The sequence below is a fragment of the Ambystoma mexicanum genome, chromosome 13 (genome assembly GCF_040938575.1).
Source record: "Ambystoma mexicanum isolate Mex_15411 chromosome 13, UKY_AmexF1_1, whole genome shotgun sequence".
Lineage (NCBI taxonomy): Eukaryota > Metazoa > Chordata > Amphibia > Caudata > Ambystomatidae > Ambystoma > Ambystoma mexicanum.
Genome location: NC_090938.1, coordinates 430,092,756 through 430,117,873, shown reverse-complemented (window position 1 = coordinate 430,117,873; position 25,118 = coordinate 430,092,756). Strand labels below are relative to the sequence as shown.

General features: G+C 46.0%; 1 protein-coding gene across 1 annotated transcript in view; it reads left to right on the top strand.

The window, feature by feature from the left end:
* Window positions 1-497: 497 nt before the first annotated feature.
* Window positions 498-25,118, top strand: part of LOC138521304 (zinc finger and SCAN domain-containing protein 21-like) — a 142,074-nt gene continuing 117,453 nt past the window's right edge. The window contains exon 1 of the mRNA XM_069634039.1: window positions 498-889. The gene's annotated coding sequence lies outside the window, so the exon portion shown is untranslated. The remainder of the gene's footprint in view (window positions 890-25,118) is intronic.

Sequence of the window (25,118 nt, the reverse complement as noted above, 5' to 3'; positions counted from 1 at the left end):
ATGCCCATTGGAATGAATGGGCGTGCAGGAGGCTTGGCGGGTGAGTCAGCCCTTTGCAAGGCGGGTGACACCCGCCAAATGCGGGTGAGTTGAGAGCTATGGTATTGGAGAGGAAGAGGAATGTGGGGGTCATATTCTGATTACTTACCGGTAATCCTCATTACACCTAGACATGCTCTTCCTCCCCTCAGTACTTACGACCCTACTCTACCTCCCTGTTTGTGATGGAATGGGTCTTGGCATCTTGGTAGTACGTTGGAAGAAACCGAGCCACGCCAGGTGAGGGTTGTGATATATTCTCAGGTATATGGGGTGGGGGCACGGGATGGAAAAGGAAGAAATAGACGAAGGGTTCCTGCCTCGAGGCTGGTTCCCCATAAGCCCCTTGTAAGTAAGTACTGATACGAGGAAGAGCAGGACTAGAAGAAAGATTACCGGTAAGTATTCTGAGCATTGGGTCTGCGGAAAAATGCTCACACACCAATCATCACAAGGAGCGAATCCCGGTCTACTGCTTCCTTCAGGTAAAGCCGAGGCAGTAGACTTTGACTTCGATATTTCTGCAGAAGACGGGACGGCCGAGACAACAACCCGTGAGACTGGAAATACACGGGGTACCAAATATTTCATCGGTATCTTGTAGGAGTTAGGGCAAAAGATCTAATCTAACGGTGTTATTCCTCATGCTTTGTTCCTGCAACGCCCTCTTCGTCCGCGTTTGTTGAGTTGAAGCCTCGTCACCAGCCCGAAAATACCTAAAAGCAAGAGAAAGGAGCTGCGTGTCTATCTTTGCTGTTATTCCCCTTTTTGGGATATTCACTGTATCCTATTTGTTGCTGCACCATTTTCCAATAATACAATCTGCAGAATACGGAGAGTGTCCGCGCTGGTAAGCTCTACCAATGTTGTTCTTTCCACCGAGTTTTATGTTTTCATAGGAGATGTTATCGATGAGAAGCGCGATTGGCAGGATGGTTAACTTTAATGGTCCTGTGGGAAATCTCTGTATTAATTGACCTTTGTTTGGAAACGATTAGGTCTGCCGTCCAGTGATGTGGCTATTGTGGGGAGGGGACTGTAGGGTGCATCCATCACTTGATTGGAAAATATGTTCAAATACTCAAGTGACCCTTATTTGGAGCTTCACCCTCATTGTTATTCCCAATGTGATAGTTTCCACACAGATCTGTCATCCGTGGAACAATGAGATTTGAGCTCCATCCTGACTAATTTACTTGAACAAATTATGGGTAGGGATGCCAACTTTTATATTTTCTGTTGATCGAGCGGGATTAGCTTTAAGGTCTGTCCGTTGCCCTAAAATGATCTCGCGCCTAGAAACACTTGTATACAGACGTGTTATAAATGCCACATCATATCATATCGTATCAGGACAAGTGGCATAACTGTAATTGGTATCTCCACGTACTTTCCAGTGGGCAACATTCTGGATAGAAATCATCTCAGAAATGATCCCTCACTTCACTCCTGCATTTCACATGTACCAATCTGCATGTTTTCACCAGCCCTTATGTAGGACAACCCACAATATAGGGCATTTAAATATAATTTGCAGCTTAGCCTAATAGATTGGTGCACCAACCTCAGAGACTTGTGTGCAAGTTGCAGGTTATGTTATTTTATTGAATTTATACCACAGTCCAATGTCATTTGGCTCTCCTGAAAGAGAATCGAGCTGGGTTTGCTTCGTAGGCAATGAGGGAAAATACAAGATAGTTTTGCTGTTGTGTTGATGTATGTAGCAAGGTCAAACCCAGGTTCTGTTTGTGGAACTGTTTCTAGATGGTTCATGTCAAGAGCACGTGGGGTACTGATAACCACAAGGGAACTTTGTGTGTTCACAATGTGAGGATGTGTTGGTTGGGACTGCAATATTGATATTGATATTTTATTTCTATTGCGCTCATACACAAGTGTTATAACTTGGTTGGGAAGGTGTAGCATTCTGATGATTGATGCATGTTGTAGGTGGTGTTTGAATGCCATGTGGGGGTGACTTAGTTGGAATGCATAATGTGTGTCAGAACTTAGAATTTGAGTGCTTTAGTGTGGGGAGCAGTCAGTGGAGACCTTGATGGTTGTTTGGAGCATTCATCCAGTGTTGTCCTGCCAACATCAAAGGCAGTGGTGTACTTGTGAGGGGTAGGGTAATTGTAAGAGGGTCTCATGCAAACTGCAATGCGCTGGTGTTTCTAGCAGTGGGCAGCCTGGAACGCTTGGTCCTAAATCCCAGAGATCTTCCCACGATGTGATCAAGCAGCAGGGTGTACTAAGTCAACAGGGAGTGCTATCTCTCCATAGGAGAATAAGAGCCCAATTGCATTGGGACTGGTGTATAGTGGGACACCTAGAAGCAAAATCATAGCGCGGCAGAATTAAAGTTAAACACTTCGGTTAGAAATCCGCCATAGAATGGGGACTGGCAATTTCTATCTTGGAATGTTTGTGGTTTTCATAATCTGTCTAGAGGGACTCACACTTGGGTTGGAGAATCTAACATACTTTTCTTGCAGGAAACAATGACCACTGGTCCTTTTACCCTTTAGGTGTCTCACACGTATTGCAAAAACACATATAGAGGCCTTAAGGACTGCACTTCGAGGGGGCCCGCTATAGCCATAGATCTGGGCATGAAGTGTACTCACCACAAGATACCCCCCACTTTGGAGGGAATGCTGCCGGTGAATCTTACACCTAATAATGACACAGAAGATCTGCTGCTAGTAAATGTTTACTGGAACCCTGCCAAATACATTCTTAGGCAGTTTTTGGGTGTACTTGATGATCTTTTTGTGAAGTGATTGGCAACAGCCAAATGTTTGACCATCATTTTGGGAGGTGATCTTATTGCCCGTTGCAGGGAGGCAGCCATACAGGACGTGGATAGGGCAAGAGGGTCTTTCAATCCCTCATTAGATCCCGCGGATCCTGCCCTGGCTTGGTCAAACCATCTTCACAATTGGGATATGGCATTATGCCCCCTCCCTGGGTGAAGTCGATTCCTTCTGCATCTGCTCTCGGAGTAAATCCAAATCTTGGATTGATCACTTTTTCAATTCTTCCCCCCTGTTAACCTCTCATGGGGGACCTGCTTGTGGGCAGTGACCATCGTCCTATGCGTTTAGTGGTTTACCGTAAATTGGAATATCTGCCAACTGAGAAATCTATTGCCCTCATTCTTCCAACTAGAGGAGGCCTTACAGTTAAATGGAACATTGCCACGTGCAAGACATTTCTTAAACTTTATGCACAGACAATGGATTGTGAAGCCCGCACGAAAGGTCCAGAAGGGATAGAAACCTTCAATACAGCAGTTCAATCCTGCATGGTTCTTATGGCAGCAAGGGGCAAGCCCGATTTTGGGAAAAGACACCTACACAACTACGATAATACCATTGCCCTAGCAAAAAAACGTAAATGGAAAGCCTTGCGCGCCCTTACAATAACTCAGATGTCGCCCACAAAATATCAGGCTGCGAAGAAGCAAATTGTGACAAGTTATAACTCTTGTGTTATTATATGGTAAAAGGCAGGCTCACCTTGCAGCAAACCAGGCTGTAATTAAATTCTTGTCCAGTAATAATCACGCAGACTTCTGGACCAAAATCAGGCAACTTGCTATAAGGGCCCAGAGGCTGGTAGGGGTTCTGACGTAGCAGAGCATGTTTGGCTGGGTTATCTACAATCTACATTTGCTAGACCTGTTGGTGAGTCGGATTACCCCTTTCTCAAACAGACAACTAGGGATTTGGGGGTTTGTTCCTGGGATGAGGACTATGTTAGATGGACCATTGGAAGGGCAAGATCATCTGCGGCCCCGGCCCTAATTGTTTAGGACCACCTATAGGGAGGGCAACATTCCCTCCACCAGGAAACAGTCCATTATCATCCCAATTTTCAATTTGCGTCTGATCCTAAGAACTACAGGCCTATCGCCCTGCTTGACGCCTCCAGTAACATTTTTGCTTCCCTCCTTTTGAGAGACCTTTCCCGGCAGGTCGAGAAATTAAATCTTCTGTCCAAGCACCAGGTGGGCTTTCGTAAGGGAATGGGGACCACCCTTAATGCTTCAATTATTTCTCACCTCTCTACGGCAGTAAAAGTGGGGGCGATAGGTACTTTATACATGGCGTCTATCGACATGTCCTGCACCTTTGAAACGGTCAGCAGAGAAACTCTTTGGAGTAAGCTTATTAAATGGAAGATCCTTCTAAAAATTGTACAGACCTTGGCATTGCTGCACAGGAACTCTTCGTTGAGGGTCAGGTTGACGAGGGAAGGGGCCATCTCCTACCCTGTTTCCACCTATGTGGGGCTTAGACAGGGCTGTGTGTTGGCCCGACCCTCTTCAACCTGTATGTTTCGGATATTGCAGCCTTATGGAAGGCAGGAACTACCAACTCGATGAAGCTAGGGAGCCTAGTATTGGACTCGCTCGCTTTCGCCAATATCATCTTGTTAGATAAAACCCCAATTGGCCTCCTCCGAAAATTGACTCTCATTTTTCACTATGTAGTCCAAAATAACTTGCAGATAAATGGGGAAAAAAATCTAAGGCTGTCATTTTTACAACCAAGAAGCGCCCTAAGACTTGTTTTGGAGCATAGGTGAACAGCTTCTGGAAAGGATGCACTCAATGTGGTATCTGGGCTTTAACCTTGTAACCAGCATTTCCGGGGGGAATGGAACACTCTATTTAGGGAAGGGTTTCTGGCCTTCCTGGTAAAAATGAAGAGGATCTATTCCCAGCTCTGTCGCTACTCTTTGATTTCCTTGCTTAGGTTTTATTAGCAAACTATTGAACCAATTATTCTATATGGTTTGGGCATAGTTTCGTATGACCTGGGGGGGGGGGCATTAAACACTGTACAGGGGCTCCTCTGGAAACAAACCTTATGTTTGAATCAATCTGTTCCAAATGCTGTGATCAGACACAAGCTGGGCTTAGTGTCTCTGGCAGCAAGAGCTCTTTGGAATAAGCTACCAGAATACGCAAAGATGTTCAATCCCCCTATCAACTCTCTTTATCAAGACCTTGGCAAGTCATCTCAATCTAACACGCTATTCTCCACCATATCGGCTCATCCCAGCTGAAGTCCTTTCCGGGGGGCAGTAAAACGCAAGCTATATACTGTGGACTGGGCAGAAACGTCTGATTTACTGGGAAATCTCTCACTATATAGGGAGTACCCTGGGTTCTGGAGGAGGAAAGGGAAAAACCTGATGTACTTGTCACTGTTCCCCTGCCCAAAAATGTGTGCTGTATATCTTCGATTTCGCCTGAAACAATTTGCTACCCTCGAAAGGAGAATCAAGTGGGACAAAACATTAACTACTAACACCTGTAGGTTTTGTGCATCCTCCACGATGGAAACCTTGAAACATATCACCTTGCATTGTCCTGGTTTTGCTGACCTAAGGCTGCGCTACATGGGTGAGTAGGTGTTGACTGATATGTACTGGATCAGACTAATGTGGGGTAACTCGACAAAACTGATTCTGGCACTGTATGCTTTTTCAAGAACACGTGTTCTTGAAATCAATTGAATGAGTCTTCTGGTTACCGGGGGGAAGAAACACAGAAATTACTACACAGCGGGTTATGATATGATAGGATAGGTTATTTATAACGTGCTTAATGCCCAGAGGTTTCTAAGCGCGAACTTGGGGTACGAACCAGTGGTACTCCGTGTCGTCTTGCTTCCAAGGCGATCACGTTGCCCCTGAGCTATCCTCCCCAGATATGTCTTGGAGTTATGTCTTCTTTTAATTCTATTTTAGTTTTCTTTTTTCTTTAAATGGTTCTTGTTGCATGAACTGATGATGAAATGTCATACAATTCTCATGATTTTCTTTTCTTTGACTTTGTACTGTAAATGTGAAAAGCTTACTTCTGTAGGCTAAACACATTATAATAAAAAAAATAAACACTTCAATAAAACATCTCAAGGACAACGTTACAGGTGATCACCCACAAGGAAACCGACAGTTGGGCAAAATGACACTGGGATTTATAGGAGCAAATTCCAGCTGTCAGAATTGTACTGTGACAAATAGAAAAAGATCTGCAGTGGCACTTAGGAGCAGAATCGTTATAGGACACCTGTGAGCAGTATAGTGTAACATAGAAAGTAGAATAGTTAACAGGATAGTGGTAGTGCAAATAATCAAGCCTCAAATACAAATATGAAGGAATAATCTCTTACTTTCCCTCCTACTTCTTTCTTCATTCTCCTCTGCTCAAATCCATTTCAACTCTTCCTATTCTGATCATCTATTTTCCTCAACACCAACGCTCTTCTCGCTCACCTATTCTCTATTCACCAAACCGTCAACCCCAACTTTCATCACACTTTCTCTTCTCGCACCTACCCCCAGCGCCTCTCTACTGTGTACACTCAACATCAGTATGCTTCTCCATCTCACTCCCTTTATATTGCTCTTTGGAATGTACATTCTGTAACAAGACTTCTTTTACCTCTGCCTTCCTTCTTTCTCTCAACCTTATTACACTTGCAGAAACCTAGATTTTCCCTCAGTCTCCTGCTGCCTTTCGTGACCCTGCCTACACCATTACCCACTCTCCCCGCCTACCTGTTAGGTGTGGTGCTGTAGGACTGTTTGCATCTTCCAAACTTCCTAGCTCTCCTTTTCCCCATCTCCTGCTATTTCTCTCTCTTTGGAATACACTATCGCCATAATCACTTCTGCCTATGGCATTCATATTATATCTATCTGCCATCTGCACTGCTGGACAATTTATGGACTACCTCTCTCAACTAATTGATTCCCTTCTTCCCCATCATCACCTCATTCCTACTGTTGACTTATCCTCCCCTCTCCCTGCACTCCTCTTTCCACTGACTTTAACTCTCTTCTCCTTAACAACTCGCTCTCTTCTGTGCACTCTCTGCTCACCCATTCCAAACCCTCCCGTCCACAGCCTTGGATCACAACAGTAAGGAAAAGTCTTCACACTTGGCAAAGATCTAGACACTCATGTGGTATGTTTTAACCCACGCATCCAAGCCCTACAACAGTACTGTGCATTGCTGGTAGCAGAAACATCAGAATGGCCACTGGAAAGTATGCTGATAGCTCAAAACCATCCAAAAATGCGCAGTAAAAACCGGAAAAATAGGCTGCCACCCACTTTTGCCTATATTAGTGAGCACAGGAGGTCACTGCCTAAAACCACCATTGGGCTACACATACAGTAGCCTGAAACCACTTGGAAATAGCAATACTAATTGCCAAAAGCAACCCATAGCTGTTTGGGAATTCATTTTCTTGATTGTCAAAATGTGCTAAAATCATGGCTCACAAATCACCAAAAAGATCCAACCTTCTTGTTGGGTGTTCCACATGACTCTACCGCAAGAATCCACATCAATACAATGTCAGCAAGAATCATATGCTATCAAGTAAAATCCCCCTTTTGAAAGATATTGATGTAAAGACAGCTGTCAAAAATGGGTGTAGTACCGTTGCTCATCTCTACCAGAAAGCCGGCGTTTTAAAACAATTCCTTGTAAAAACTGAACAACTGAACCCAAACTATGCCAAAGAAATACTGGCTATCAGAAGCCTAAGGGGTAGAGACAATGTAAAACTATATTCTGAAATGACTTGAAGGAAGCAATTGTTTAATGTTTCTATTAAAAATGTGGGTTATATTGTAAGAAAAGACAAATTGTAACATTGGTTGCAGGGTTAAGAAGTTTCCCACACTGGGAACCCTTCACACCTGATCCCTAGAGAAAGGAGACATCCCCATCCCCTGCCCCAAGCCAAGAGATTGACAAGTTGGTGTGAAAAGGACCTGGGGAGTGGCACCCTGGACTTGGGCTCTGCTGCCTGGAAACAAGACAATGGATTCTTTCAGCTGTATAGAATATGCTGATTTGGGTGTAGCAGGAAGGCAGGTCATGCGACCATCTGACTCACCAAGCTTCTGGGGGCGAACCAGACGGAGATGTGAATTGAATTACAGGCAAATATATGTTTTATAAAATTGTAATTTACAAAGTTTACCAAGCTGACAGAAATGTCAAACTTGGAGATTCTTAAAATGACAAATTCACTCACAGTTCAAGACTAAGCTGGACTAAGCTGGACGCTGTGTGATGTTCTGAGACCAAACCCCGTAATTATTAATATTGTAGCTGTAGTGTTTATGCTAGAAACGTAAAAAACTTACAGTAATATGCTCAGAGAGGGTGTGTACGTCTGTGTAAAATTTGGTGCGGAACCAGTCTTGGCAAATTCACCAAAAACAAAAATAAGTTGTCAATTTTTAACCCAAGCTCGTAGGAACGGGGGACTTGAACAGAGACCGGTCTTAATTAATCTGTGAGGTGTACATGTATTCTCAACAACTTGTGTATCTGGGAAACATGTTTGTTATGAAAAATTGATTTTCTAAGTAAAAGCAAAGGGGAGTGTTCTTTCCTCAAGCCATAAACACAGCATCACTCTGACTCATTCTGACACGCTAATCCTTTCTCTAGTCAGGTCACAGGGAATCCTCTAACCTATCAAATCCTTACGGGGTTGGGCATGTAGAATCAGCCTTCCCACCCACTCTGAAAACACATAAAAAGAGACTGCTTAGGACAGGCGAGGACACACTAATTTTTCCACTTAACTGATTCCTGCGCAGCACTCTGCCGGACCAGATCCAGACAGAGACTGCAGATAGATCCAGAGACCAGACTCTAGAACCAAGCTATAGAACCTGAAAGAGAGGGCTAATCCACAAGCTGAATCCTCTTCAGCAAGCCTTCAGGATTTTTGCAAACCTGATTCTAACCCCTAAACTCCCCAGGGGCTCTCACATTCAACAGCCGGGCTGAGCTGTTCTATCCTAGCCAAGAACCCTGTGCTAGGACCGAAGTCCAGACCCAGAAAGCAGCGCTGTATCCAGAACGCGTCAGACGCAGACCAGGGGCCGTGCTGTGAGCAGAACCAATGCCTGAGACTGTCCGGTGGCGAGTGAAGTCCAAACCTGACCAGATCGGTGACGAGGCTCATTTCCATTCCATTCCAAAACTAGGAGTGAGTATCTAGTCTAGAACTGTACAGAACCAATCTCTTAGTTTAAAGTAATCTTATCCCATCCATTTCATCCTGTCCAGAACTGCATTTAGAATTTTGTGTCCATCCTGTGATTTCAAATCTGTAAAAGCGCCTTCTGTCATTCTGAAATCTTGACTTTATTTCTGTAAATCTACCTCCACAAGAACGTCAGTATCTTTTGAACCTAGAAGCGAAACTGTCATTTTAAAGCTAAGATCCTCAGCTTTCCAACAAACCTAAAACGACATTCCAATTCCTTATAGTTTTTCCGTAATCGCGATTTATGCACACGGAAAAAGTGCTGCGAATTGCAATTTAGCTCAATTTCATTTTCTGTCAAAATAGCTGCTCTTTGTTCTCAATTGCTGAATTTCGTTTTCAAACTGGTAATCACTCATGAATCATTGCTAGTGTTGACCTGAACTAATCCAAAGTAATATCACTTATCCTGAATATCCCTTAGTGAATTAAAAGCATTTTTAGTATATTTTCCCATCCATTGGAATTACATTCAAAAGTATTTTGCTTGTTTTAAAATCATACCTGTTCTCTCTAAGCTTGCTGGGGGAACTGGAATTGAACTGCATTATTGATTGTATTCTTGAAACTTGTGTACCCTCCTTCCCATCTCTTCATACTGGATAGTGGGGGAGTGAGTAGTCACAGGTGAAAAAGTGACCCTATTATCTTTTGATTGAAATCATATCAAGTCTATTTCTGTGTTGCATTCTTTCCCATCTTGCATTTCCTTGAACCATAAAAGTATTCGCTGCTACCTTATCCTTACTATTCCTACTCCTAAGTGATTAAAGAGATTGTCAATTTTGTAATATTACCCATTGTTGATTACCATCCATATTCATAAGTGTGCTATTCAGATATTATTTTGTTCATAAAAGTGTGATATATATATATATTGTTTAATTCTTCAAATAAATCTTTTAATTTGCACACCAAACCTACTTCTTGGCTCAGTGAGGTCGGGGAGATCCATAGAGAGGGGCGTTATATAAGGGTTCATCATCCAGATTTAAGAACGTTGACATAGAAATATATAAATAAGGGCTTCCATTGGGCATCCCAGACTAGGCATTGACTTAGTTGGAGTGCTGGATTGAAGTCACTTACACTCCTCAGCTCTCCATTTTTAGCTGACTGCTCTTCAAAACTACTCCTCTGCTCTTGATTCTGCCAAAAGTGACATCTATATCTCACTCATTTCGTATCAATCCTCTCAACCTAAGTGCCTCCAAAAATCTCTCAACTCAATTCTCTAACCTCCTAAACCCTCCACCACCTCCTCTATTCTTTCTGCTAGGGATCTAGCTCTCTACATTGCTTCAAGAATTTCCAACATACAAAATACCTTTGCAAAGTGCCTTCTATCCCCCACACCATCTCACTTCTCACCACCACCTCTACCCGCCTCTCCTGTGACAATGTCTTCCTTTGCTCCTAATAAACCTGATGAGATTTTTGGCCTTCTCCTCAGGTTTAACCCTTCATGTGCCCCCATCAACCATCTAGCCCCACACATAGTGGAACTCCTATATGCCAGTTTTGCTCCATATATTTTCCCTCTTCACCTCCTGTCAGTGCCACTTTTCCATCATCCTATAAGTCGGCTAGTGCCATCCCTATATGTAAGAAACCTGGCCTGGAGCCTAACTGTCCTGCCAACTTTCGTCCTGTCTCTCTTCTGCCTCACTATCCAAAATCCTAGAGTGTGTAGATTTCTACAGACCCAGTGAGTTCCTTGGCACACACAACCTCTTCATTCTAGCTTCTGGCCTCTGCACTCTACTGAGGCAGCTCTCCTTAATGTCAGCAACTACATCTCTTCTGCAAGTCATGCTAGCCGTTCATCTACTCTATTCTCGACCTCTCAGCTGCCTTCGATTCCATCAACAGTTCTGACCTTCTCTCAACACTAACTCTTCTAGGTATCATGCATAAGGCCCTCACTTAGTTTGCTTCATAGTGTTAGGGAGAATTCTCAGAAATGTGCTAATTCCCTCCACCTTCGAGACCCCCAGCAACTTTGCTGGATTTTGAAGACTTTTTTAAACCTGGAGTGAGTGAGACCGTTTTTCCCACTCTCTCATGTATTTTAATGTGATTTTTGAACTTCGTGTTTCTTTTGGTTATGGAGCCTGACAAACTCCATAGGCATCATCTTTTACATGATGTCACACAACACCTTCAGTGCAGTGGCACAGGGAAGTCTTCCATATTTCCGAAAGGTTTAAAAACCTTCTCTGGGATAAACTACTGTTTCCCAGAGCAGTAAAGTGAAATTGAGTTTACTTACATTTGTAACTTTCTAGACCCAGCACACACTATCTTACACTAGGGTGCTGGAGGGGTTACTTAGTATCCTTTTTGTCTAGCTTCTCATGTAACATTTTTGTGTTACCCTTTCCTCACTGAATGGCTGGTGGCAGTGCTTTACTTTTAACTACCGTTGTGTGCATTTACCACGGGCTGTGTTCGCAGCTGCCATAAAGAACCCAAGGGTGCAATTTTTGTCAAAATGGCCCTGGTCTTCTTTTTTCACCATTTCTTTGTGGAAATGTCCTTCTTGAGATTTACTCTGCGTGCCAAACCAGGTTTGGTCCCTTTGTTCACTTTGCCTTTGACGGGATTCACGAGTGAAGCCCGCCTCTGGCTCCAGGGTGTCTGGCGGGGGCAGGAAGTGAGGGAGGGGCCCGAATACTCCCTGTGCTTAGTCTCCTAGGAGACCCAAATGCTCTCTGTGGTGATTGGTCGGCTGACTGTCTGGCAAGGGCAGTGTAACGCTCACCTGGTATCCACAGGGACGTCACTCAGCCTGTTCTGACCTCTTACGACCTCGAACCTTTCCCTGGAGTCTACTCGACTGGAGACTGGGCCTGAAACACAGGATTGGTAGAGTTTAACTCCCTATTGTCTCTGTGTGCTTGAACCCCTTCTTCCCGGGGTCCACCCCTTCCCTTTGATCCACAGCTCGCCTTGTTTTCTTGGAAAGTGTGCTCTCCGTCCTGCTTTCAGCGCAGGGGCGCGTTGATTGACGCGGGCTTGTTGCTGCCTAGTTACTTTACTGGCAAGAGTCCGACAGGTAAGTATAATGAGTCTTTTGAACAGTTCTCTAACTTCGTTCCTTTCCTTCCTTAGATGATAGCTGGGGTCCGGGGATGGCGATGTGCTGCTGAGATGAGTAGCGCTGAAGTGAAGTGAGAGCGCGATGCAACCCTTTCGTATTTGTATTGAACTGAGTTATTTTTCGGTGTTTTTTAGGTGCCGCGACATTTTCAGCGTGGGTGCCGGTTATGAAGAAGAAATGCGGTGAGTAAGCGCGGTATGCGGCGCCTCTAGATGTTTCCACACTAACCTGGAGTGTCTTTTCCCTCTTGCAGATGGATGAGAAGTTCCGGAGACAGAGTTCCCCCAGAGCGGCTGGGATTCAGGTAAGCGTTTGAAGCTCGTACAGTCTTTAAAAATAAGCGAAGATTTGCTGAATGCTTACTAATGCCTTTTTCAATTCTTTTCCATTTTTCCATAGGAAGAGGCGTGTCGGGATGGGAATGACACCGCCAAAGATGCCCACAGAACAGAAGAAGCGATGAATGATGGGCAGAAGCGCCGCAAGGTAAGGCTGTTCCTAACGGTGTTCTTGTTCTTGCAGGAGCTGAGCGCAGAAGAAAGATGCAGGCCTACTAGAGACTGATCCGAACACGGCGAGTGTCACGCTGCAGGTGCAGAAAACACAAAGTATGTTTCTCAGCCTGGGCATGGCTTAAATAGTCTCTGGGTATCCCAGGTGTCTCTGGGCTGAACCACACCCAAAAGACTAGACTGCACATGCAGTTCTGGGAACCGAAATATGTGGGGGCATCCATCTTGTCCCCATCAATGCACTACAAGTCCAATCCCCAATGTTATCCTATGGGAGTGAATGAGTCTGGTGCCACAAGCGCCAAGTCTGACTCCAAGTGGGTCTTTGGAGGGATGGAGAGGCCCTTGAGGGCCATGTAGGTGATCGTAGCCTGGCTCCAGCCTGACATCTTGGAGGGCTGGGGACATGAGGGGCAGGAATCATGACAGCACTCCCCCCACACCCCCAAAGGCCCCTCTCAAGGTGGCTCTTCTGTCTGGTCCTGGTTTGTTTGGATGGTTTTGATGAAATCGTCTAAGTAAGCAAGGTGCATGGATGTACTCACAAGGCTCCCATGTCCTGTCTTGTGGACCATACCCCTTCCAGTCTACTAAGTAGTATAATTTGGATCTGACATACTTTGAATCCAGGATGTCCTTGACTTCGAATTCTTGCTCCCCGGCGACTAGTACTGGCTGCGGTGGCGTTGCTACCCGGGTCCCAGGTTGAACAGGTTTAAGGAGAGACACGTGGAACACAGGATGAATCTGCATGTTTGACAGCAAAGCTAGTCTGACCGCCACAGGATTTGTCATGGAGGTGACGGTGAATTGACCCAAGTATCTTGGACGGAAAGTTTGGGTTCCTTTAATGGACACGTGTTTAGACGCCAGCCAGACTTTGTCTCCCACTTCGTAGTTGGGTGCCTTTGCTCGGTGTTGATCAGCAAACTTCTTTGGGCAATTCTTAGCTTGAAGTAGGTGTTCAGCTGCCCTTTTAAAGGTTTGAGAAATGGTCGTGTGCAAGGTTTTGACTGCTGGCATTTCCAGGATTGTAGGAACGTCCAACTCAGAAGTACTTGGGTGCCTGCCATACATGGTATAAAAGGGTGTCTGCCCAGTGCTGGTGTGTAGGGAATTATTATAAGCATATTCAGCTATCCATAATAGGTCGAACCAGCTTCCTTCAGCTTGGTGTAACATGCAACGCAGATACTGCTCGAGCGTCTGATTTGTCCTCTGTTTGACCATCCGTTTGGGGATGGTGACTGGTGGATAGCTGCATGTCGATCTGGGCCATAGAGCATCATTTTCTCCAGAATTTAGATAGGAATTGAGTACCTCGGTCTGAGACTAAAACTGAAGGAAACCCATGGAGCAGTAGGATGCCTTCAAGAAATACCTTTGCCAGAGTGGAAGCATTTGGGAGCCCCTTAAGTGGAATGAAATGTGCCATTTTTGAAAATAGGTCCACGACCACAAGAATAGTGTTAAACCCTTGACTGGGTGGTAAGTCAGTAATAAAATCAAGGGACAACGTGTGCCAGGGTGCTGGTGGGATTTCCAATGGTTGTAATAGCCCAGCCGGTTTCTGCTTGGATTACTTGTTTTGAGCACACACTCCACAAGATAGGATGAAATGGATAATGTCTTTACGCCACGTGGGCCACCAATAATTTCGTTTTACCTTGGCTAGGGTTTAGCGATTCCGGGGTGGCCCTCGTTCAAGGAATCATGATAACTGGACATGACTTGTTCTCGTAGTTCTTGGTTTGGTAAGAATAAACGATTCCTGAAGTAGGGCAACTGATCTTTTATCATGTAATGTTCTCCTTGTGCACTCCACCCTTGTAATTGCTCCGGACTCATCAGGTTTTGGATTTCTTCATGTAATTCTTTCTGAGTTATGGTTGCTGTGATTCCTAGGAGCTTGTCACTCGGGATGATTGCTATTGGGTCAGGGGTCTGATACCCTTGCTCTTCCACCCCCATACGGGAAAGGGCATCGGCGTTCCCGTTTTTCACCCCTGGTCGAAATGTAATCACGTAGTCATATTCAGCAAAAAAAAGAGCCCAACCTAGTTGTCGTGAGGATTGGGCCTTTGCCGTTTTTAGGTACTGGAGGTTCCGGTGGTCAGTTATTACGGTGATTGTGTGTCTGGCTCCCAAGAAGTAGTGCCGCCATGCCTTAAAGGCTGACTTAATGGCCAGGAGTTCTTTGTCTGTGATAATGTAATTGAGTTCAGGGGGTGTGAATTTACGCGACCAGAAGGCAGCAGGGTGTAACTGGCACGTTTCGGGGTCCTTTTGTGAGAGGACGGCTCCCATAGCCATGCTTGAGGCGTCTGCTTCCACCAGGTATGGAAGATCAGGGCGAGGGTGGCGTAAAATTGGGGCAGATGTGAATCTTGCTTTGAGTTCCTGGAAAGCTTCCTCGGCTTCTGTTGTCCACTGGAACGTTTTGTTGCTTTTCCTTAGCAATGACGTGATGGGATGCACGATTTGCGAAAATCCTGGGATGAACCGGCGGTAGAAGTTTGCAAAACCCAGCATACTTTGAACCCCCTTGAATGAATTTGGGGATGGCCAGTTCAGGATAGCATCTACCTTGTGTACATCCATTCGGATTCCATTCGGGCTGAGAATAAAGCCCAGGAATTCCACCTCAGAAACGTGGAATGAGCACTTTTCGAGCTTGGCGTAGAGCTAGTGTTGACAGAGTTTCTCCAATACGGATCGGACGTGTTTAACGTGGTCCTGCTTTGATGCAGAATATACTAGAATATCGTCGATGTACAATAGAGCACAAACATCAATCAATTCCCGTAGGACATCGTTCATGAAGTATTGAAATGTGTTACGCTCACCTGACTCCCACGGAGGCGCTGGCCTGGTTCGCGCTGCTGTGACCTCTTCTAAGGTGATGCACAGGGTTCGGAAGACAGACTGGACCGGGCCCCCAAATCTGGCTTGCCTGGCTCGCAGAAGTATCCTTCTGTAGGCAAAAATAGGGGATTAACTGTCTGCGGGGTAATGCAATCGGCCTCCCACTTTCCCCTCTCACCCTCCTCGAAACCCTTCTGTGATTTCTCGTAGCGTCTCACCTTAGGGTCTGGAAGGACGAGCTCTCCATCCTGCTTCTGATGCAGGGGCGCGTTGGTATCCAGTTACTTCACTGGATTTTCGGATTGGTGAGAACCAAACTTGCTTGGCTTCCATGTAAGTTTTTTTGATAAGAGGTTCCCCTTGTGTCCATGCATTAATGTACTAATGCTAGTGTCTTTTTCCACATAGGGGCCGGGGTACGGAATGCCGGGGAACAGGCACCGACCCGAGATGAGAGGTGAAATCCTTGTAGAAATCAGGTAAGTCTTTAATGAGCGTTTTTTGGTAATGTCTTTTCATTCGCTCATTAACGCTGATGTCTCTTTTTCCCCTTAGGGGCCGGGGTCCAGAAATGCCAGGATGCGGCGCGGACCCGAAATGAAGAGGGAATGAATCAACAGGTAAGTCTTAACATGGAAATTTAGCTTTCCTTATTCCCTTCTCTCTCTCAGCTTTTGTTCTGGTCTTTTTCTCCCTAGGCGCTGGGGCGTGACTGCGAATCCGGATGATCGCTGCTGAACATGGAGGCGCACTGTAAAGGTGAGTGGAATGCGGCGCTGCAGCGATCGACGCGATGAGCTCTTAAATTAAAGTCTTCCTTTTCAGGATTGTCGGCGAGATGTCTCCGGATGCGGATTTAGCAGGTAAGGACTTTTCCTTCTTCTGTTCTCTTCTTCTCTTCCTTTGCAAGTGATCCAGGATGCTGGCAGGCGTGGCAGAAGTCAGGATGCAGGAGCAGACACGGTGAGCGTCCAGCTGCTAGATGCAGAACAACGCGAAGCACGTGTGGCTGTTCGGGTGGGGTTTAAATAGCCTTGGAAGAAGTTCCAGGTATGTATCCTTCCTCCAATCAGGTATGTATCCTTCCCCGACCACGCCCGGATGGTAAATTGGTCCCACAGGTAAAGTAGTTCCTTTCAGGCCTCAAGGAGGCCGGGATCCTGCAGCATGGTCTGCATCAGGTAAGTGCACCCAAGCACTCCCATAATGAGCCTGGCGCCTATGGCGCCAGGACTGATGTCTTTTATGAGCCTGGCGCCATAAAGCGCCAGGACACTGTCCAAAGGGCTCCTATATGGGGTTGCTGGGTCCTTCCTTGGGGACTGGACGTCCGCTTTCGGGGACGCAGGGCTTGAACCGGCTCCCCGGGAGCGGGCACATGACAGCACTCCCCCCCAAGGCCCCCCCCAAGGTTGTTCCCTCCGGGGGTTTTGGTTTGTCTGGGAAGAGTCGGTGGAATTTCCTGACTAATCGAGGTGCATGCACATGGTCGCTGGGTTCCCACGACCTCTCCTGAGGTCCGTACCCCTTCCAATCAATTAGGTAGAACAGTTTTGACCTAAACATTTTTGAGTCTAAAATGTTCTTCACTTCGAATTCGGGCTCCCCATCTATTAGAATAGGTTCTGGAGGTTTGAGTAGTCGGGTTCCGGGTACCACAGGTTTCAGAAGTGACACATGAAAAACAGGGTGAATTCGCATACTAGCTGGTAAATCAAGTTTAACAGCCACTGGGTTAATTATTGCCGTAATAGAATAAGGTCCCAGATATTTTGGGTTAAAAGTTCGAGGCCCTTTCAGTGGTAAATGTCTGGTAGCTAACCGCACTTGATCCCCAATCTGATACAGAGGTGCTTCACTCCGATGTAGATCAGCATTCTCCTTGTATTTTCTCTTGGCTTGTTGTAAATGCGTAGTTGCCTCTTTGAAGGCTTGGGTAATTGTAGAATGCAGATGTTCTACTGCAGGCATTCCGAGGTTCTGAGGTGAGTCAAGGTTTGAGGTTCGAGGGTGATGCCCAAACAAAGTATAAAAAGGACTGTGGCCAGTTCCAGAGTGTACCGAATTATTATATGCGTATTCGGCTATCCAAAGAATGTCTTTCCAGTTGCTTTCAGATTGCTGTAACATACACCGTAAGTACTGTTCAAGGGTCTGATTTGTCCTCTCGGTCTGCCCATCGGTCTGGGGGTGGTGACTGGTCGATAATCTTACGTCGATCTGCGCCATTTGACAACATTTGCGCCAGAAGTGGGAAATGAATTGGCTTCCCCGGTCAGAGATTAGTATAGATGGGAATCCATGTAGCCGAACAATATTTTCGAGGAATTCTTTGGCTAGGACAGAAGCTGAAGGTAAACCTTTCAAAGGAATAAAGTGGGCCATTTTGGAAAACAAATCCACAATTACCAGAATAGTATTGTACCCCGAACAAGGAGGCAGGTCCGTAATAAAATCCATTGATAGGGTGTGCCAGGGTGCTGGTGGTATGTCTAGAGGTTGAAGGAGACCAGCTGGTCTTTTCTTTTGACTTTTATTTTGGGCGCAAGCACCACAGGACATCACAAAAGATTTAACATCTTTTCGCCAAGAGGGCCACCAAAATTGTCGTTTCACCTTTTCCTCTGTCTTGGCAATACCGGGGTGTCCCTCTATTAATGTATCATGATAACCGGAAATAACTAGTTTGTGTAATTCCTTATGTGGCAGGAATAAGCGTTCTTGGAAATAAGGTAAACCATTATCTATGGTAAAGTCTGATCCCTTTTGTATCCATTCCTGTAAGGTTGTAGGGTCCAGGAGTTGTTTCACTCTGGCTTGAATGTCTTCAAGCGTCTGTAACGAAGTCATGCCTAGAATCCTCTGTTCGGGAATTATTGGTACTGGTTCTGAGTTTGTATCAGATTCTCCCATTCCAATTCTGGATAAGGCGTCTGCTTTGCCATTCTTGCAGCCAGGTCGATAGGTAATCACGAAATCAAATTCAGCGAAAAACAAAGCCCATCGGAGCTGCCGTGATGACTGAGCCTTGGCGGTTTTCAAATACTGTAAATTTCGGTGATCAGTGATCACTGTGATGGTATGTCGAGCGCCAAGCAGATAATGCCGCCAGGCTTTAAAAGCGGACTTAATGGCTAACAGTTCTTTGTCTGTGATTGCATAATTAACCTCGGGTGCCGAGAATTTTCTGGACCAAAATGCTACGGGATGCAGTTGGTTGGTTTCGGGATCTCTTTGGGACAGGACAGCTCCCATGGCTAGGCTGGATGCGTCAGTCTCGACGACATAAGGGAGATCTGGACGCGGGTGTTTCAATATAGGTGCAGAGGTAAACTTAGCTTTTAAATCCTGAAAGGCCTGCTCGGCTTCTTCAGACCATTCAAAACGTTTATTTTTCCTCAAGAGTGCAGTAATGGGTTGTACCACGCGTGAAAATTCCGGGATAAACCTGCAATAGAAATTGGCAAAGCCGAGCATGCTTTGAACCCCTTTTACAGAGCTAGGTTGTCATGATCTCTGCTTCCAAAAGGTCAGGGTTTTCCCAACTCCCTTGGAAGCAGATCCATAACCCAGGTTCCGAGTGCCAACCAGTCCCAATTGGGACCTTTTGGACCCAGTCCTGGCGCCAGTGGCACCAGGCTCATAAATATGCCCAGTCCCAGCGCTGGAAGCGCCGGGCTCATAATGCTTGGGTGGACTTACCTTCAGCAGACCATGCTTCTTACTTGCCTGCCAGTTGAGCCTCTGATCCTCTTCTGTTTGGAACTACTTTTCCTGTTGGGTGGGGCTGGAGCCACTCCCTAGATTCAGAACACTGGAACTCTTCTGGAAGGCAGGAACTCTTTTCTTACCAGGAACTCTTTTCTTACTTAGGCGTGGCTGTGGAAGGAGACACCTAAGCACTACAGGAGGCTATTTAAACCACACCCGGTGGATGAATCTTGCTTTGCGTTATTCTGCAATCTCTGCAGCAGAACGCTCATCGTGTCTTCTGCATCCGGTCCTGGGCCTAAGGAAAAAGGCTTACCATCCTGAATCCAGTCTTCAGCAACACCTAGAAAGACAAGAAAGAACAGGTTAGCATTCCGGCATCTGAAAGGCAAAGGCTTACCATCCTGAATCCAGTCTTCAGCAACACCTATAAAGACAAGAAAGAACAGGTTAGCATTCCGGCATCTGAAAGGCAAAGGCTTACCTACTTTTCGTGCGCTCCGGAGGTCTTCACACTGCATTCCGGCATCTGAAAGACAAAAGTTTACCAACTCTTCGCACGCTCCGGAGGCCTTCGGCGCTGCATCCCGCATCTGAAAGACAAAACAAGGTGTGTTTAAAGACATTGGGGAACTTTAATACTCATGTGCCATTACTCCTTTCCACATCTAATCCAGTGGGTATTCCGGCACCCTGCAGCCACTCCGAACTCGTACCTGCAAAATAAAAAGACAGTTAGAGCGCATAGTGAAGCAGGCAACAAGCGCTTACTTACGTGCTTCCAGGCGCTTCTATTCATCACACGGGCTCCATCTTCAACTCACTTCAGCCCGTCATCCGCCATCGCCGGAACCCTGCAAAACAAGAGACATCATTACTAAAGACTTTAAAGACATTTGAATGACTCGAAACTTACCGTTCGTGCAGTAAACGACGGACAGCAGTCCTCTGAAGTCAAGAGGCCTGCGCTACCTATCCAGTGAAGAAACTGGTTACAGCACCCTGCCCCGAGGCAGATGGAGAGCTCGGCATTCACTTACCTAAGGTGAGAGCGTTAACCTTTGGGGGTCTACAGGAGAGGAGAAGAGGAAAGAGATAGGGACACCCCAATAACCCCAGTTCATTAACCCCATATTTTCTATCTGCAGACATCTTACTCTACACGTCAGGCATACAGTGCACAGAGGTCCAGCCCAAAGAGCCAACCGGGTGCTACACATCACCTTTGAAGATACGGTAGTCGCCCAGTCAAGACCGGCGCCTCTGCGAGAATCAGGTGAGCGTTACAGAACGCAAAGCCTACCGCAAAACTCTCGCCCAGGCGCTATGGAAACCTCGGATATTGACCCCCTAGCCCGGTTACTTGGGGAACTAAGGGCAGAAGTGCATGCAGCTCGTCAGGAAACGAATGCTCTAAGAAGGGAACTAATTATTTCCAAGGAGAGAACAGACAATCTTGCTAGACAAGTGCTACAGTCACAAGCCGGACAGACCCCGTCACCCGCATCAGGGGCAAATCTTCCTTCAACATCCTCTATGAATCCAGTGCAGATCAACCTACCTGGGAATGTACCTCTGGCTCCGCCCGAACGATTTTCTGGTGACCCAAAGAGGTTTGCAGTATTTATCAATCAGTGCCGGTTGCACTTCTTATGCCGGCCAGCAGCCTTTCCAACTGATCAAGCTAAAGTAGCTTTTGTACTTTCGTACCTTAGTGGCAATGCGGCAGACTGGTCGATCCCTCTAGTTGATCAAGATGATCCGGTTCTCCATGATTTTCAAGCCTTTCAGCTTAGTATGGAAAAACTGTTCGCAAGACATTCACAGGGGCAGGCCTTGGACAATGAGCTTCTTTCGTTGCGACAGGGTAATCAAGACCTTTTGGCTTATATTGCATCTTTCAATATACTAATAGTGGAAACTCAATGGCCTGAGGACAAAAGGATTACGCTGTTTTATAGAGGTCTACGTGGAGAGCTCAAAGACGTTTTAGCCCAAGTAGGGAATCCCCCACAAGACTGTTCGGATTATATAGACTTGGTCGTTCAAATAGATCACAGGCTGCAGAACAGGAAGGCCGATCGTTCCAAGTTTGATGCTCGAGTATTTTCCAAACCGCCAACTCCTTCCAAAGGAGTAGACTCCGGGGAACCCATGCAAATAGGGGGTCTGAAAGGTCCTCTAACACAAAGGGAGCGGGAAAGGAGGAAACAGTTGCAATTATGCCTATATTGCGGAAACTCGGGGCACTTTCTTCGAGACTGTCAGGCGAAACCTGCCAAGAAGGCAGTAGGAGCTGCAATTACCAAAGTTACAAACTCTGAGCAGGGAAACGACGTCGCCCGACAAGAATAGAGGTCCTCTTGCCGAGCGTGAAAACCAGTTCCGTGACCTCGCATTTCGTGATACCTATGGTCCTCATTAGCCCTGATAATCCGGATCGATTACATGCAATTGAAGCTTACGTCGACAGCGGTGCCATCGGCAATTATGTGGATCATGAAATGGTTTTGAGGATGAATCTAACTCTTTGTCCCAAGGCTGTAAAGGACGTCATTACTACGGTGGATGGTACGGAGATAGCCTCCGGGCCAGTAACGCATACCACTCAAGAGGTGACGCTAGTAAGTCAAGATGGACACCATGAGAAGATCGTGTTCGATGTGATCAAGGCCCCTCAGTTTCAGATTATTCTAGGAATACCTTGGTTAGAGAAACACAATCCTCTGATCGATTGGCGAGCAAGAACGGTCCAGTTTCCAGAATGTGTCTCCACTTGTCACCCTCCACCTGGTGTTGCACTGGCCGCAATTTCTTCAGAGACTCCCCAGTTACCTCCCGAATACCTAGAATACCAAGATGTTTTTCGGAAGGATCAGGCTAACTCTCTACCTCCTCATAGGTCTTATGACTGCCAGATAGACCTGATACCTGGATCTACTCCTCCTTGTAGTAGAATTTATGCCCTCACCGAGCCTGAGAACCTTCACCTTCGACAATACCTGGATCAATACCTGGCAAATGGGTTTATTCGTCCTTCCAAGTCCCCTGCTTCTTCAGCTTTGTTCTTCGTTCCAAAAAAGGAAGGAGACCTTAGAACTTGTATCGATTATCGCTCCCTGAACCAGATCACCGTTAAGAATAGATATCCGTTACCTTTGATCCCTGAACTCCTGGACCAAGTCAGAAAAGCATGCATATATACAAAGCTGGATCTTAGAGGAGCTTACCACTTGGTACGAGTAAAAGAGGGCGATGAATGGAAGACGGCCTTCCGCACCAAGTATGGGCTATTTGAATATCAGGTCATGCCCTTCGGACTTTGCAATGCCCCGGCCGCCTTTCAATATTTTATGAACGATGTCCTCAGAGAGCTCATAGATGTATGTGTTGTTGTTTACATTGACGACATCCTCGTTTATTCTTCATCGGAATCTGAACATCGGAAACACGTGAAAATGGTCCTCGAAAGATTGCGTCAACACAAACTTTTCGCTAAGTTGGAAAAATGTGTTTTCAACGTGACTGAAGTTGAATTCTTGGGATTCATATTATCACCTGGCGGAGTGCGTATGGATTCAAAGAAGGTCGATGCAGTTCTCAAATGGCCATCACCATCCTCCGTAAAAGGTGTGCAAAGCATGTTAGGCTTCGCTAACTTTTACCGCAGGTTTATCCCCGAATTCTCTCGAATAGTCCAGCCCATCACTGCCTTGTTAAAGAAAAACAAACGTTTTGAATGGTCTACCGAGGCGGAACAAGCTTTCCAGGATTTGAAGACTAAATTTATCTCTGCACCAATCTTAAAACACCCTCGCCCCGAACTCCCCTACATCGTGGAAACTGATGCTTCAAGCCTTGCCATGGGGGCAGTTCTATCACAAAAGGACCCGGTAACCAATCAGTTGCATCCCGTGGCATTTTGGTCCCGCAAATTCTCGCCTCCTGAAATCAATTACACGATTACTGACAAGGAACTTCTGGCTATCAAGTCTGCCTTTAAGGCTTGGCGGCATTATCTGCTGGGGGCCCGACACACCGTTACTGTGATTACGGATCACCGAAACCTGCAATATTTGAAGACCGCAAAAGCCCAATCCTCTAGACAACTCCGTTTGGCATTATTCTTTGCCGAGTTTGACTTCATAATTACCTATCGACCTGGTACAAAGAACGGTAAAGCCGATGCCCTTTCTCGGATGGGAGTGGAAGAACACTTGGTCAACCCTAAACCTGTACCAATCATTCCCGAACAAAGAATTCTGGGTGTAATCGCCACAGAATCCATAGAGGAAGTTAAGGATAAAGCCAGGCAACTTGTAACTCCAGCAGACATACAGAATTGGCATCTGCAGGGAAAGGACTTTGCAGTAAAGGACAACTTATTGTATTTCCAAGAACGATTATACCTACCCAGCACAGATTTACAGAAAAAAGTAATCTCTTGTTATCACGACTCTTTAATGGAAGGTCATCCCGGTATAGCCAAGACCTCAGAAAAGATCAAGCGCTACTTCTGGTGGCCGTCTTGGAAAAAAGATATCAGAGACTTTATAATGTCCTGTGGAGTATGCGCCCAAAACAAGAGTCAAAAGGAAAGACCAGCAGGCCTCTTACGCCCTATTGACATCCCACCTCGCCCTTGGCATACGCTTTCTATGGACTTCATCACCGATCTACCTCCATGCTCCGGATACAATACGATTCTAGTAATCGTGGACTTATTCTCCAAGATGGCGCATTTCATTCCGCTCAAAGGCTTGCCAACAGCAGCAACTCTGGCCCGAGAATTTCTCGAAAACATCGTCCGACTGCACGGTTTTCCTTCGGTTCTAATTTCGGATCGAGGTAGTCAATTTATTTCTCATTTTTGGCGAAGTTGCTGTCGGTCGGCTCAAATTGATGTGAGACTATCGACCAGTCACCACCCTCAGACCGACGGACAAACCGAGAGGACCAATCAAACTCTGGAACAGTATTTACGCTGCATGCTGCAACAAACTGAAAAAACTTGGAAAGATATCCTTTGGATAGCCGAGTATGCCTACAATAACTCTGTCCATTCGGGAACTGGGAAAACCCCGTTTTTTCTTTTGTACGGCAGTCACCCTCGAACCTCGGAGTTGGATCCCCTCCAAGATCTTGAAACACCAGCAGTAGACTACCTGCATTCTACAATCACCCAAGCCTTTAAGGAAGCTGTTTCTCACCTTCAAAGGGCTAAAGAACAATACAAGAAAGGAGCAGATCAACATCGGAAGGAAGCCCCTCAATATCAAGTAGGGGATCAAGTCTGGTTATCCACCAAATATCTATCTCTAAAAGGGCCACGCACATTCAACCCAAGATACCTTGGTCCCTATTCCATCACTACCATAGTAAACCCAGTAGCGGTCAAGTTGGACTTGCCCCCGCACATGAAGATACATCCGGTCTTCCACGTCTCTCTATTAAAACCCGTGCAACCTCAAACCCGACTAACCAAATCTCCAAAACCTATCCTAGTGGATGGAGAACTCGAGTTTGAAGTCAAAAGCATTCTGGACTCCAAGATCTCCAAATCTAAACTATTCTACCTAATTGACTGGAAAGGCTACGGCCCCCAAGAGAGATCCTGGGAACCTGCTGAATATGTCCACGCTCCTCGCCTAATCAAAAGATTTCACCGAACATTTCCTGACAAGCCAAAACCCCCGGAGAAGCCCGGTTTGGGAGGGGCCTTGAGGGGCGGTACTGTCATGATCTCTGCTTCCAAAAGGTCAGGGTTTTCCCAACTCACTTGGAAGCAG